Here is a 15861-nt window from a genome sequence, read left to right as displayed (position 1 = left end):
GTGCCTGTTAGTGCTGAGTGACAAGTCTGAGCAAAGCCATGCTTCAAGGACTTGGGAGAAGGAGGATGTCTGTGTGAATGTGTCTGTGTATAGAGAAAGGAAACTTTATGGGATTCAGAAGACAAAATGTGTTTTGTCTTCCTCTCAAGTCCAAAAACAATCATAAGCAAATTATAGAGATCAAGAGATAAACATTTGAAATATCTTTATGATTAACCCTGATTGGAAAATCATGTTTCATATGTGTAGCCACAAATCTTGCTAACATTTTATTTTTCAACTGTAACCCTCAAGAATAAGTTATTCAAAAAAGAGTTTAATCTAAAGAATAGAAATAAATACCAACAGTCATGGCTCAGTATTGGTCCAGATCAGGTGTAAAACAAAGAGAATGAATCTGCACTGTTTATAGTCTTTTGAAAAATCTTTAATATCACTATCGTGACTGCCTTGATGTCCCGAATTGACTCAAAACATCTCCTTTTCATGTTAATTTAGGCTTTGGGGGACAGCCAAAAATCAAATGGTGCTAGATCTGGTGAATGCTATGGATAAGGAGACACTGTGATGTTTTTGTGACCCGTTTTGCCTTTGGATGGCACTCACCAGTGGCACTCACCATATTTTTTATTACACCTCATAAAGTCATTCATTAAAGAGAACTTTCAGATCTGTTTCAAAAAAATGGCCAGAACAATGAGACAAGTCAGTATGTTTGAAGCAAGGGGGCATATTTTGTAGGGAATTAATGGCAATGTACCTTTTACAACTTAATAAAAATTTAAAATGCAAACATTCACTGTAAGTTTTGATTGCCCCTCGTAAATCTCTCCAGGGAGGAAAAGGATCAGGAGCACTGGTGTGAAAGAGTATGTCATTGCTCAACTAGAGAGAGCAGGTCTAGGTGATGGAGTAATTGATGGGAAGGATGTTTGATCTTCCCTGAGTACAAGCCTTGTTAGCAGACCCAGTCCCTTTTCTGAGTGTTGAGATACTGTCATCCTGCTGGAGCCTCTTCCCATCTTAGTGTGCATATCTAAAAGTCAAGAGTGGTCCTCTATTTTCTTTTGACTCCCTAGAAATTGACATGGTCTCGTTTGACGCACAGAGAGGTCATCTACTCAACTTCAAGAAACTGGCGATCTCAGCTGATCACATATTCTGTAGGTCTTTCTCCTTTCCTGAAACTCCTATTGAGATGGCCTTTGGTATCAGGTGTGAGTTACAACCCCATAATTCTACTTATTTCACATGTGACTTAGAAAATTATCTTCTTCCAATTAATTTCAATGTTCTTACTCATAAAACCGGATGAGAAGATTGCAGGGACAATTAAATCGAATCACTCATGTTAAACAGCTAGTGCAGTTCCTGGGATACAGGAAGCAATTGTCAATTAGTGAGCGCACACAGACCGGCTTCGTGGATGTTCCACCTGCACACACAACACAGCCCCTTTACTTGGTTTATTGCTTTGTTGCCACTGTCTTCAAATTCTCTCTCATTTTCACTTTATAATGAGCTCTGCAAATCATGTAGCCAGTCTTGAGTGTCTGGTTACCCTGGAAATTTGGGGGAACAAGTCACAGAGAAAGAGGTCAGGAAAGAAAAAAGAAAGGAGAGACTAGAGCAGGAGAGTGGAGAAATCTCCATTTTTATTTTATTAGCCAATTTTTCCCAGAAAATTAAAATATAAAAAAAACTCCCTTTTTCCCTACAGGAATATTTCTGTGAGAATTAAGATGGGGTAGAAGGAAAAGAGAGGCTAATAAGTAGGGTTAAAAAATACATAGATTTCCAAGGGAAATTTTAGAGTGTTTAATTATTGTGCTTAAGGATTACCTAGAAAAGAGGAAAAAGCAAAACAAAACTATCTTTTTGAGTGGACAGATCAAGAACACAAAACCAAATAAAATTGCTATAAAATGTAATACTGTGAAAATCCTTAGTTGAAATATGTGTGTAAAATTTTTAATGGAGAATAATACATAACTTATCCAAGCAGGCAGAAAAGTAATTTTTTATAGGAATCTACTTGGTTGTTCTGAACTTGAGGTTAATTTAAAATATACCCATATCTCGTTGAAGACATTGGAGACCTAAAATTTTGAGATGATAGTAGGCTCTTTATAAATTCATGTTGATTGGTGTTATGGTGTATACCTAAATGTCCTCCCAAAGCCTCAGGAATCATAAGTGGTGGGGTTTGGGAGAGGTGACAATCTGGGGACCTGATATTCATCAGTGAATTAGTCCCGCTAAGTCTATAGCTAAATGTAATGTTGGGAGGTGAAGCCTGGTCAGAGGAGATGGGTCACTGGGGGCATGGTCAGAAAGAGTCTATCTTCCTCCCCACTTCAATTTCTCTCTGTCTCCTGTCTGCCACACCTTGAGCTCTTTCTCCTCTGCCATACCACCCTGCCTATGGACTGAAACTCTACACACTGTGAGCCAAAATAAACTTTTCCTCCTTAGAGTGTTGGGTGTTGGGTATTGTGTCTCACAACAAGGAATTAAGGGACACAATTAGTAATTATTCACTTCTCTTTACAGCTGATGGGATTATCCCTCCAAGGCCACACCTCCCAGGAAGTAACTTCTTTCTACTGTGTAATGTTCTACCTGTTGGTACAACTCCAAACAGCCCTTACTTCAGGTCAGTTCTCCATCACCTAGGACATTTGTCCTTCATCCCTAAGACATTCTTCCTCAGTGTCAGCCTTCCCAGCTATTAGCCAATTCTTCTGAATAGGTTCTAGATTCTGAATAGGTTTCTTAAAATATGGTGCCTGAACTTTAAACAATTCTCTGAATATATAGGCAGAAAAGATGAGAATAAAGTGAGTGACAAATTTCTACTTTTATGGCCTTCAGTCGCAATTATTTTATCTGATGGCTACGGTGTGATCATCGAGGAACAATTAAAGGTGGAAGGTTTTTCACTAACTCATGGTCTTCATGGCTTCTATAAGCTGCGGGCTGTGTATATATGTAGTTTAGGGGAAGTAGGAATCCAATTTCTATGGGGTTCTCAAAGGGTTCTTGGCCTGAAAAGTTTGAAAAACTTCTAAATAAAAACTATAGTAAAAGTGACTTGGTGCAAAATAACTTTTTAAAGACAAATGGCAGAGGTAAATTTCTTTAAAATGACACCTAAAATGCTTAGAATATTTTGTAGACACAGACACGTCATTTTGGCTAGTGTTTTAAGGAAGAGACAGGATCTTTTCTTTCCATTTGGGTAAGCTGACTGGAATTTTTGTGTTCATTTATAACTATCATACTGATAAAAGCATCACATCAGATCTCTAGATTCAGTTTGTTTCAAGTGAGTGAAAAATGTTAAAGACACTGGAAAAACAACATGAATTCAGAATTTTAGATTTTTATAAGTACCTGGTAGACATTTATAGTTGTCGTGCTCACATTTAATAACATTTATTAAATGATTTGCCTTTCTCGAATCTTTTCAAAATGCTCAACTTAGATGAATCAACAACTCTAGTCATATACCATCCACGTAAGTAATGTGGCACTAAATTATGTAACAAATATTGTTGGAGACTACAAAGGGGGACTCCATGAGTAGCACTCCTCCTTTGCACCCAGAATCTGAAAAACATGAAAATAAAATTAAAAGCAAATACTATACCACAGTCAGAATACCACTTTCGTAGTAATAGAAGCCAGAGTGGAAGACTTGACTTGAATTCTTTAGACAAGCTGATAACGTGATTTGGATGGGCTGGCCTTCCCACATGGGCAGAGGGGTTGGGGGAGCCAAAAGCAAGAGCAAAGATGAGCCAGCCACCCCAGGTATTCTACCCAACTTTGCTATTCATAAATTACCCCGTCTCCTAAGGGGTAGAGTGCATGAAGAAGAGGAAAGCGTTTAGAGAGCAGTTAGGGAAAATCCCTCATTGTGGAATCAGAGGAATGAGGCAAAGGAATTCCCCTTTAACAGTAATAGCTGTACGACTAACTTCAGCATGTTCAGGAGCAGATCGTCTGAAGCCCTGAGCACATGTGTGTGTCACTGCCTGGCTTCACCAGAGAACCAACAGCAAGCTTCTGAGTGGGTGTGTGTGGTCATTATGCTTCCCAGAAGCAGAAGCGATGGGCGGTGCCAGCTCCTCCTCCTCCTGAGTCATAGAAGTCAGTTAAGAGAGCTTCTGAGAGTCAGGACTATAAATAATACCCAGGCAAGCCTCATCCTGTCCGCAAGAAGCATATGCAGGAGTTCAGTGCTTAGTATTTTTACATTTTATTTTGTTTTATTTATTTCAAAATAGGATTTTAGTACATCATTCACTTTTCATGGATGGTAGGAAACAAATGCTTTCCCTGCAGGCAAAATTGAACACTTACATTTCTAAAAATTCGATTGGTTTTAGGATGCTGTATGACAAGAAACAGTTTATAAGTACTAAAGTATTATCAGAAGGTGTAGAAAGCTATTAGCATAAAGTTTATGCCCATCAGATGTGATGACAAATATCTTTTGCAAAGACAAAAAAATATGAAAATATGTTGACTTCTCAGAAAATCTTTGCTAAAATTTTGTCTTAAGCAAATTTATTAAAACATAGATATTTGCTTAAAATACTTTTTCCCACTTCAAAGGTTTGCAAACATGACCTGGTATTGCAACTGCTTTTTAAAGACCTAATTGCCTTTGTTTGCAAAGTTCTTAAAAGGGAGCAAAGCAATTATTTTAAAATGTCATTCTTATTTTAAACATTTCAAACCTCAAGATAGAAAACATGCATATGCATCACAAAAACGTATTTGAACGTGTTCTGATTCTTACCTTAGATGAGCCAAGTGGGAATATTCTTTAAACTTTCCTTCCAAGAAGGAGAAAAATCCCTTATGGTCTTCTTTGCAAAGCAGGTACTGCTTTTGTTTTTCATTATCTAGAGTAAAGTCTTCCAACTTAGTCCTTCCCTTCCTCCTATCTCCACTTCCACCATCACACTAAATATTTGTGCTTGCTCAGTGCTTCTGTGCGTTTGAAGACAAGAATGTTCAGAAAGCAATTCTATAACTGCCAGTATGAATGTTTTTAAAAGCACATATCTAAGAAAGGTCTGGGAGATTGAAATGGAGACTAGACCAAAAAAAACCAAAACAAAAAAAATCTTAACAAATTTGCAAACACATATAAGTGTTAGAGTTCTGACTTTTCAAAGTCAAATATACACATAAAATGATTAAAATAGATGCACACAGCAGAAAAGATTGCTTCCCTTGGTCGCAGGAGAACCTGCACTGGTTGTTGCTTTCATTTCAGTGGAGCTATATTGTGATCTAATGTACTGTTCTCATATTATTGGTCACCAGCCAGTACTTGGGTATGAAATCAACTTAATGGGTCTCCATAATTTAACAAATAAATAAATAGAATAGAATGGAAAAAATAGAGTGCTTCAAATGTGGTAACTATATATTGTTTTTGTGAAAATTGTGTTTGGTTTATGTATTATATACATGTGGGTTGCCTTGCCCCTGCCTTCCTCCCTTTTGTATTTTTTTGAGACAGCATCCCTCTATGAAGCCCACGCTGACCTCAAATGAACTCACACTTCTCTTGCCTCAGCCTCAAGTGCCAGAATTACAGATGTGAACCACCACACTGGGAAATGTAATATATTTCTTAATGTAGGATGCTGGTTCTAAAGTAGTTGGAAATAAAGGGGGAAATCCCCACAAAAAACAGTAAGCAAGAGAAATAAGAAACTAAGATCACTTTTCTGGTTTAGATCTTAAATGGCTCCCAAAGGTCCAGGTGCTGAGCGCTTTGGTTGGTAGCCTGGGGCATATTGGGATTGATTGAAGCTCTAAGAGGTGAGGCTCAGTGGGAGAAAGGTGGGTCACTGGGGGTGTGACCTTAAGAAGGAATTTGGTCACTGACCACCATGCTGTCTTCAGATTGGCTATCTACCTAAACTGTACCAATAAACTTAATTGAAAAAAAAAAAGAAGGAATTCGGGCATGGCCCTTTCCTCTATCTCTAGCTGATGACCAATCACCATGAAAGGAACAGCTTTTTCTCTGCCACCTGTTCCCTGCCACGTTTCCCTGCCTCGCTACAAGCCCAAAAGCAAGAGGGCCAACTGACCATAGACTGAAACCTCTGAAACAGTGATCCAAAATAAACCTTTCCTCCCTTTGCCATGGAAATCTGGCTAACGAAAGCACTGATTATTTCGCTGCCCAACTGTGGCCTTCGTATTCATACTATTGCATTTGACCAGCATAGCACATTTGACACTGTTGACCACGACCTCAAATATCTACCTGAGAGTCAACTCTCCTTTGACTTCTTCCATATCTCCTCCCTATCTTTCCCCTCTCTTGCTCACCCTTTATTAGCTTGTATACAAATTTCCTTGCTTAGGGAAATACCCTTTGTCTCCTCTCTACCCCTCCTATCCTTGTCTCCTCTCTCTCTCCCTCAGGAACCTTATCCTCTAGTCGACTAATTACTTGCAGTTCATCACTGGGAATTCCATCCCCATTTCCTTTATCTAAATTGTTACTCTTCCTTGACAAAATGCCAGTATGTTTCTAAAGACGTACTGCTCAAAAATCCTTTGATTATCACTTGTGGGAGACCCTTGCAGTCAGGTTCCGGTACCCACCCACTCAGTGCATAGCACAGGCCTGAGAGAGAACTAGGAGACAGAACTAGGAGACAAAGAGGGGTGCCAGGACTTGGTGTAACTGACAAAGGTGCTGGAAAGTCCCAGGCATTGACTTTTATTGGCAATCATTTGGGGTAAAGGCAATGTGTGGTTTCTATGGAAATGAACGCAAACTTGCCTGAGAAAGGACAAGACAAAGCTTTCTCAAATTAGGAACAGAATAGACAAAATATATGATTGCAATTAGGACATTGTCCTTCTAGTCTGAAGGTTTTAATTGTGGGAATGGAATTTGGGTGCGAGTTACTCTGACCTTTGGCCAAACTCACTTCTATAAACAAGCCACTTGTGGGGTTAACTCTTCACAGCCTGCTTTGGGGATAATCAATATTACCGTTCTCTGCAATCACTAACATTGCAGCACATGTCTATATGTTACCAGTCTATCATCTGTCTATATTACTAGTATGTATGTTAAAAGTTTAGAGAAAGACTTCCCCTTTACTTTGAATCCATGCATAGTTTTCTCTTCCCTTTCTTCCCCTCCCTTTTCATTTTAGAATATGCCAGTCCTAAATCAACAAATTCACTTTATTACCCATTACCAGTAATGGGTTTCAATCTGAAATGGGTCATAATCCATTTATGGAAAAACACAATGGAGAGAGATGGAAGCTCCTTTTGAAACCAAGTCTCCCTTCTTTGTGTGTCTTTTCTGGGGTATTCCTGGCCGTGTACAGTGCTCCATGGACAGGCCTTGACAGTAAGCCACTATAGGATCTTCTTAGCACTTCTTACTCACTAGCTCCATAACTTGGGGAGGTTCACTCGTTCAACTGATACTAATGAGCATCGATTCTGTTGAAATCAATGTGTTGGACCCTGGAGATGCTTACCCTAGATAAATAGCTAGACACACTGCACCTCTGATCTCACGGGGCTTGAATGCCTTTGGCCCTCTGGATTGTACACCTTCCTGTTTAATTTGGTTAAAGTTTATCCAGTTGTGATAACCTGGAGGATCTTATTGTTTTTCTTAAATACTTCAGATTGAACCCAGGGTCTTTGCATTGAGCTATACTTCCAGCCCCCTTTTATATATTTTTTTATATTGACACAGGATCATGCTAAGTTGCTAAATTGCCCAGAATGAGCTAGAACTTGCAAGCTTTCTGCCACAGCCTCCAAAGAATGCTACCAGATTACAGGTGTGTATGGCAACTCCTGGCACTGTGGGATCTTTTTGCAACTTATCATGCAATCATTTCCAAGTGAAAAATCCAATTATATTTAAAATGAAACATTCCCAGAGATATGAAGAATGTTAGCTTCTATAATTTTATGCAATTTATGAACATTTTTTCAAGTCCTGGTGGAGTCAAGGATAAAACTTACTGCCCACAGAAAGCCAAAGTAGAGTCAGTTCCATCATTTCCTAAGCATCTTCGGTTAAGATTTGCATACTTCTCATCACCATCCCAGTAGATTGCAATCTCCTTAAGAGGAGCTATGATCATATCTTACTTTTTGTTCATTGCTATTATTTGTGCAGGGAAGTGCTCAATACATATTTTAGTCATTAGTAGGTTGGTGGGTAACATTCATAAAATGAGTCCCTCATTTTAAAACATGAATCTCAAAAGGGGAGAAGAAACTGCCAAGATCTCATACACACACAAAGTTCCTGTACAGGTAAATTTTCACCTCTAATTTTGATCCGGTGCAGAGACAGTTATGTCCACAGTTACAAAACCTGTTCTAATTTCACCATATTCACCTATGGTTAGTTTGAATAATATACTAGAAGCTAACAAAATCCACTATTGCTTTTTGAGATTGCTTTTATCAGCACTTAATACCCATCCTATTTTAAGATAATTACATGAGATAGTCACAGCTAATTAACATAGTTTTTTAAAATAAAGATTAAGTGGAAAGAAGTTATCAGTGACTTTAAACGCAGATTGTTTTCTCAGCTGGGAGAGCTGTTTTCTCCTGGGTCTCCTCCGATTCACTGCCTCCTCCAAAGTCCTCAGCTTGGCTCTCTCCTCCCCTGAGCTGCCCGCAGCCTGGGACAGTTGGTGCAGCTTGTGTTGACTTGATGTCACCAACTATACTGTTTGATCTAAAGCTTTTGGCCAGAATGGAACAGAGTGACAGAACAAAACAGCCAGCTGGCATTGTTCTTTCTCATGGGGCCTCTCTGTCGCCTTGGTTACTCAGCCGTGTTGGAGGAAGATAAGGGAAGAACGTGGGACAGGAGACTGGACTTCTTCAGGTCCCGGCCTGAGATGCCAAAGCAGAAGGTTAGTAAAGGGTCCAGAAGGCTGAGTGCAGGCTCAGCACCACTGCCCACCAAGACTCATGCAAGGTGGGCCAAACAAAGCAGCTGTTCCTTTGGAATTCAACTTGTACATCTTGTACCTTGCAGTGATTGCATTGTCATTTCAGTTTCACTTGGCTGATAGTTCACCGTTTTTTGCACACTTCCAGAGAGGGTGGCTCATAGATAACAACGCAAGACTGGAGTCAGCATTGCTCCCACACAGCATGGAGAAAACTCTCACTTTACTAATGTCACAAAACACAACGATGTGTCTTCCCTTATTCAGGGAATGATATATTATCTCCAAATGTTTCTGAAATGCTCCTGGAAAGTTTTCAAACATATTTCCAGAAGGTATGTCCTCCACTCATTGGTGAAGGAGTTGGCAGCTCTAGTTTACAAGCAAGTTCAAGTGAGGCATCTGTGTGTATAAATCAATTGACAATGTGTGGTTTTCTGAAGGCAAAAAGTAACAGGAATATAAAACGCGAAGTTAGTTTCTATTTTTCCCTATTTGAATATGTAGATGGAACCACCGTAAAATGTTTACTTTTATTCACAAGTAAGGGAGTAAAAAAGAAGATGTGTCCAAGTATAGTAGAATATACACATCCTTTGGGCAAATATAGCATTGCCAAACACACAGTACTGTTATGTGAAGATCAACTTAATTCATGTTAAATATAAATGAGAATGAGTCCATGAACCTTAACGTAAGTCCTAATTCGGATCTTGACTTGCTGAGTGACCTGCACAAGTATGTCCCTACTTTGATCTCACTTTTTTATCGTCAAAGTGAGGAGGGTGTCTATGGCAACAGAGCTGTGATACAGATTAAGTACAATAAGACAACACATGCAAGGGGCCATCTCCTCACACAGGAGTTGGCCCAGTCAATCCGTGGTTGCTATTATTTGCTATCTTACTTCTTGTCTTTGCTATAGAAGCTTCGTATGGGCTACAGGAAGCCAAGGCCCTATGTGCTTTATTCATCTCTGTACTGAGAAGTGCTTAGGAGCACAGACAGAGAGGCAACACTTCGTTGTTCTTCCAGACATCAGTCCCTACTTTTTTTTTTTTTTTCCTTTTTTGACCCATGAAGGACACACTTTGCCTCTCTCTGCATCGGGGACCTCTATACATCATCTCCTGAGCTGAGGTCCTCAATGACTGAGCTGGCTCCAGTCAGGAATCCTCAGCTCTGGGTCAGGTGGTGGAAATTTCTTTCATGCATGTTCCATGTACATAGCTGAGCATGGCATTTATAGGTCTATTCCAGGCCCCACGATTCAGTTACCTGTGCAACTCTGCCCCTTGTCATTTGGCAAACTGTTGAGTTCCAGACATTGTACAAAGGTAGGGACACAGAGCTGAGAAAAACACATTTTGTGTTCTACAGGAGCTTAGAACCTGCTGGGGAGGAGAAACTGGTAGCATCAATGTACGATTTCTGATTCCAGGGACAGAAAATGAACACACAGGCCAGCTTTATTTCTGAAGCTTCAGACTCATGTTAACCACGACTAACCATTGCTTTCTTCTTCTAAACTGCCATGTTTTGAATGTACTCCCCCTCAAAAATCATGTTTAGAGTCCTAGTTGCTCCAAACGCAGCATTGGAAGGTGGGGCCCAGTAGATATTTGTGTCATGGAGGCGGAGGCCTCCTGAGGGGCCAGTGATTTTCTGGAGAGAGTGAATTCTCAGTCTCGCAGGATTGATTCAGTTAACCTGTGAGTAGGTTGTGATAAAGCAGGTCCACACCTGTGTTCTTAGTCTTCCTCATTCTCACTTCCTCCGCACTCTCTCTTCTTCTCCCTCCCATTTCTTTTCAGCTCTACTCCACGAGTTGATGCAGTATGAGGCCCTCGCGGGAAACCACGCAGACACTGGTGACACGTTCTTGGACTTCTAGGCCTCCAGAATTGGGAGCTCAACAAACCCCTCTCCTTTACAATTCACACAGTCTCCGATATTTTATTCTAGCAACAGATATGGACAAAGACACTTGCTGTTTGTATGCTGCTTAATCTAATGACACCTTTGTTGTCTACTTTCTTGTTACCCTAAAGTGGGATCGCTGGGTCAGCAGCATCTGTACCCTGGGGAGCTTGTTAAGAATGAGAAATCTCAGCTCCCCTCTTGGACCTACTGAATTAAAATCTACAATTTAGCAAGCTTCTTGGTGGAGTGTTATGCTTTGATCTCTGTGAAGGTTTTGGATAGGGTAACTGAGGTGACGGGCAGTAATGGGCATATACAATTAGTTTTCTTTTCTGCTAAGGTGTCATTTCAGATGAGTGTTATCTTTAGTGACCTCAAAGTTACACCACAGGCTACAAGACACTTGTAAGAGACCTGGTGTAAGTAAGTAAGTAAGTAAGAGTCCTGCCTGAGAGACACTGCTTCTAGAGCCTTCCATTATGAGGCTGACCAGTGGGGAAAGAGTTCCAGCTGGACTACAATTCCAAATTCATTCCTCATGTAAAAGAATAAACTCCTCTGCTTTGCTTAAGAGCACCAGAGAGAGGGCTGCCACTGAGCAGTAGAAAGTATCTTAGCATAAACAAATAAAAGAACAGTACCCTGGGAAATACGTTCACTACAGAAGTAAACAGAAAAGTGGTCAGCCTGGTCAGTTGGGCAAATATCTCAGTAAGAGAATTGTAGTCCTCAAAAGGCGTACCAGACGCATCTAGTAGCCTATGGGTTAGGAAATCTAGATAGCGTTCCATACAGCCAGCACACATGGGCCCATCTATTCACATTCAGTAATGATTTTTAGAAACACACTTATTAGTGTACCTAGGGAGGCATCACTTTAGACTGTACAAAATTAAAGACTGTATCACCGACTTCTAGAGTAGAGGAGGGAAAATAGGTGCCCATGTACTTTGCAAATATGAAAAGTTAGAACCTTAGGGACAGCTTTGACAAAACTCTTTAGAATTAAGATTGTGCATTTAAAAGCACCAGTATACATATATACATACATACATGTATAAACACATGCATATACTATCATTGTTCATTAGCAAAATAAATCATTTAAAACTGTAAACATTATACACTGTGAGCTTTATGCAGCCATTAAAAGATAAATGACAGTTAACCTGGAAGAACAGCTACCAAGTGTCATGAAGAATAGTGGATGTAGCAAAATATGAAAAATATATCATTTTTACACAATAAATTACAACAATAATAAACATCCAAAGCTGATACCTTCATTCCTCATCTGCAGATCCACTTCTCTCTCTTTCTACTCCACACGGACACTGATCCTTGGGGAAAACACCAACAGGAGTCCCAGGTCTCGGGCATCTACTCAGGCTCAGGCAATCAGAGCCCGGCAGATAATGGGAGAGCAGTAGGAGAGGGAGGCAGGGGTGGCTGAGTCTCCTAACCCCATGGCTTCCCTCAAGACAGCCCCTTTTGCAGGACTTTCCTCCAGGTTCTTCTAACCAGCTCCCTTCCTCCTTCAACCTGGGGTATAATTCCCGTACTTCTAGTTCTTGATGCCATCTCTGTACTTTATATTATAATCCCATTATTAAGCTCTTTTTGGCACAATTTTTCTCTCTGTACTTTTATAAATAATTCTGTTATTAAGCTCTTTTTGCATGATTTTGTTTGGAAGTTGCCACGTTTCCTTCTGAGCCCCTGGCTAACAGCACTTCTATCCATATTGACATATGCAAGTTCATCATTTTATACAATGATATAACTATGGCAAGACATAGAAGGGTGTTGTGTATGTACTATGTAGTTAAATGAGGCATAAAGAAATTGTATGAAGAAGGTAATGTGCTGAGGACAATGGGGAGTAGAACAGAGGAGAGGGGCTGAGCAAAAAGGAAAAGAACAAATTAATCTGTAGCACATGAACCAAAAGCAAATGTAAACTACACTCTTAGTGTTAATGTATATACAGTCATACATATGTGTGCATGTATTTATATAGGTGTATGAAGTAGCACATTTAATTTTTAAAATTCGGTGGCCAATATGGCAAAAGGGACTACACAGTACAGATTTCATGGCTCCCCAGGTTGTAGGGGAAGTGGAGTGAAATACTGAATTTGTAGTTCTGTAAGGCAAACTGAAAATTTTCTAGTGGGAAGCAAGATGTCCCAGTGGAAGATGAGTTTCTTAAGCAAAATGACAGGCTTACAGAGAATAAGAATTCTTCTCTTAGTGAGTGACTATGTTCAAAGAGATCAGAGAGTCACACATCTTGAAAACTCTTAGAATGAATCCTAGCTGTAGAAAAGTGAGAAGGAACAAAATCATAGGAAAATACCCAGTGTTATATTGGGAGAGGTTTCTATTTGTAGGACAGAACAAAGAAACACACACGCAATGTTGGTCAAACAGCACTGCACGTTATTCTGTGATAAAATGAAGACATGATGAGATGGGACACCCAGGATTTGAGAGAATGGTTGACTTGGCATAAGACCAATTTTATTAGCCAAGAATGACAAGATATATTGAAGAGGTGTCAGAGCTGTGAGAAGTGTATAAAGCAGAAGTCCAGAGTGGAGAGGGCTGCCAAACTAATGAAGGCGGTGCCTCATGCTCCAGAGGAAGGCTGTGCATTTAGTTTCTGTCCCTTCAATCAGACTCAGTGAAACTCAGAAACTCTTCCCTATTAAGACAAAGTAATTGCAGCACAATGACCACAAAGAGGCCAGTGCATTATGGAAACATTTTATAAGCCATTATTGGTTTTGCTAAAGGTCTTTAAAGATCAGAGGGCCAACATTAAATCTGAGTTAATCACAGATCTAAAGGGAAAGACTGAATTTTAGAAGCACACAGCCCATTTCAGGGGAAGTCTTGGGAAGAGATTCAGCAGTGCACTTTTCAATAAACAGGTTGTGTGGCCTCGGGTGAATGACGATGCGCAAATTGGAGACAGTTTGAGACCACTGGTCCATGCCTTTAGCTCTGTCTTTAGCAGAAGAGTCACCTTTTTAGCTTATGCTTGACCAGAAACATTCGCTGCCAGTTGATCTGGCATTAGATCCCAGCCAGGGAAACAGATCAGCAACCATAAACCCCATAAATGACATTATACATCCTGTCTTTCTTCTCCTGGAGAGAGTTATTTCTAAACAAACTGATCTTTGGGTGTCAAATTATTATAAATGGGAGATTTATAACACAACCACAAAGATTTACTGCTTATCTCAAATTCTGAAATTGTAAAGCTATATGAAAGAATAAATACGTTCCTTCTTAATCTCTTTATTTCATATATGAGGGGGCCTAGGCACTAAAGAGGATACTTTAGGATATTTGCCCAAGATTGCTAAGTTTTAAAAGCAACATGGCATTAAAAATGGACCCACAACTCATAACATAGATGACTCTTTCCAACATCAAGAAGGGAGGGACATTATAAATATTATAGAACAGTTACCAACTTAAAGCATTTATTAATTACAGACCTCTGAATGGTCTCCTTCAAACACAGCTCAAATACCTACACACACATGCACTCCCAGCTTGGCATTCATCACTTAACAGCACATGGAGCTATATCTGGCCTGCATTTGTAACCAGGGAAATGGCCTTGCTTTGCCAACTAAAGAGACCATAGAGACATGTGTCACCACACGATTAAAACAGGACAGTATTGTTCTTCAACCTCTCTCTATTTTCTGTAATCTTAATTCCCACCCCGCACATCTGTTCTCAGTGCCAATAAATGTCAAAGTGCAGAAACCCATCCGAGAGAGCTCCTGCTGCCAGAAGTGCATTCAAAAGCCCTGTCATGGATCCTGGCTTACTTGCTAGCAGTTGTGTCACAAGCTTGGACTGACCACTGAAAGAGTGATCAGTTGGAGTGACAGCCTTTGGGTTCTGAAGACACTACAAAAGTGACTCAAACAAGGAAATAAGCAGGAATCCTTTCGAGTCAGGAAACATGGATCCATTCACCCTCTGACCTTCTGTCTTAGCCTGACCATGGTGGAGAGATGCAGAAATATTCCTTAGAGTGCAACAAAGCAGCACAGGAGGAAAAGTTGGAGGTCCTGATGGTTAGCAAAGGATACAGCAGGATGGAAGTCAAACTTTGCTGATATTGTGGTAGTCTAGTTAAAATAGTGAATTCAGTTAAAAATAACATAAATCCTGTAGGATGTGAACTTCATTCATTAGGCAATGAAATGGATCAGATACAACAGGCAGCGGAAAATGTTAATAATATTCCCATGCAATGGTGGCCATCTCTTCATGAATGGAGAGTCTCAGCCTTTGGAGAGTTCTTCTCCTATATTCCTCATCCATTCTTTCTTTCTACACAGTCATCTTCTTTTCTTGGTTTGTCCTTACCAGGCCCCATTTCACAATAGAGTGTTGTTTCCAACAAGTAAGCTGTATATGTTTAGAGGCACTGGTAAGTTATGTAAACTTCTCTTGAATGTGTCATAGGCTTTTGGTAAAGTACATAGTTACTGTACATGGTGAATAACCGTATAATAACCTTGAAGATTCCACACACCCATATTTACCAGTGGATTTAATAATTTTAATATTTCTGCTGGTTTTGAGATCATTCATTGATTTCACTATGGCTCCTAAGTTCATCCTCTTTCCCACTCTCTCATACACACACAGCATCATGAGTTTTCATTGGGCGCTTAAAGAATTGTATTAACTGTACCTACAGTTCAGTTCTTACATTAGTTTGAGGCCTCACAGTAGTTCCAATTTGCCTGTGTCAGATACCATAGAGAGTGTAGGTACATAAACAGAAACAACTCAGATTCTTGCCTTCAAGGAACTGATGATCTAAAAGCAAGTAAGCAGATGACAAATAATTGTCAAGCTTTTCGGTATGTTCTAAACAGACTCACAAAGATGCTCTGTGGCTCCA

The 15861-nt window shown here is 39.9% G+C and overlaps 1 long non-coding RNA gene across 1 annotated transcript; it reads right to left on the bottom strand.

The window, feature by feature from the left end:
* Positions 1-1457: 1457 nt before the first annotated feature.
* LOC104853696 lies at positions 1458-8784 on the bottom strand. Its single transcript, XR_777860.1, has 4 exons — positions 8601-8784; positions 4811-5004; positions 3397-3612; positions 1458-1562 (listed from the first exon to the last, which is right to left on the bottom strand). It is a non-coding gene; the product is annotated as an uncharacterized LOC104853696 (long non-coding RNA).
* Positions 8785-15861: the final 7077 nt, after the last annotated feature.

Source organism: Fukomys damarensis, unplaced genomic scaffold, assembly GCF_012274545.1.
Source record: "Fukomys damarensis isolate Sample0158 unplaced genomic scaffold, DMR_v1.0_HiC HiC_scaffold_16, whole genome shotgun sequence".
NCBI classification, from domain to species: domain Eukaryota; kingdom Metazoa; phylum Chordata; class Mammalia; order Rodentia; family Bathyergidae; genus Fukomys; species Fukomys damarensis.
The sequence above is the reverse complement of the archived record's forward strand: the minus strand, read 5'-3'. Positions and strand labels throughout refer to the sequence as shown.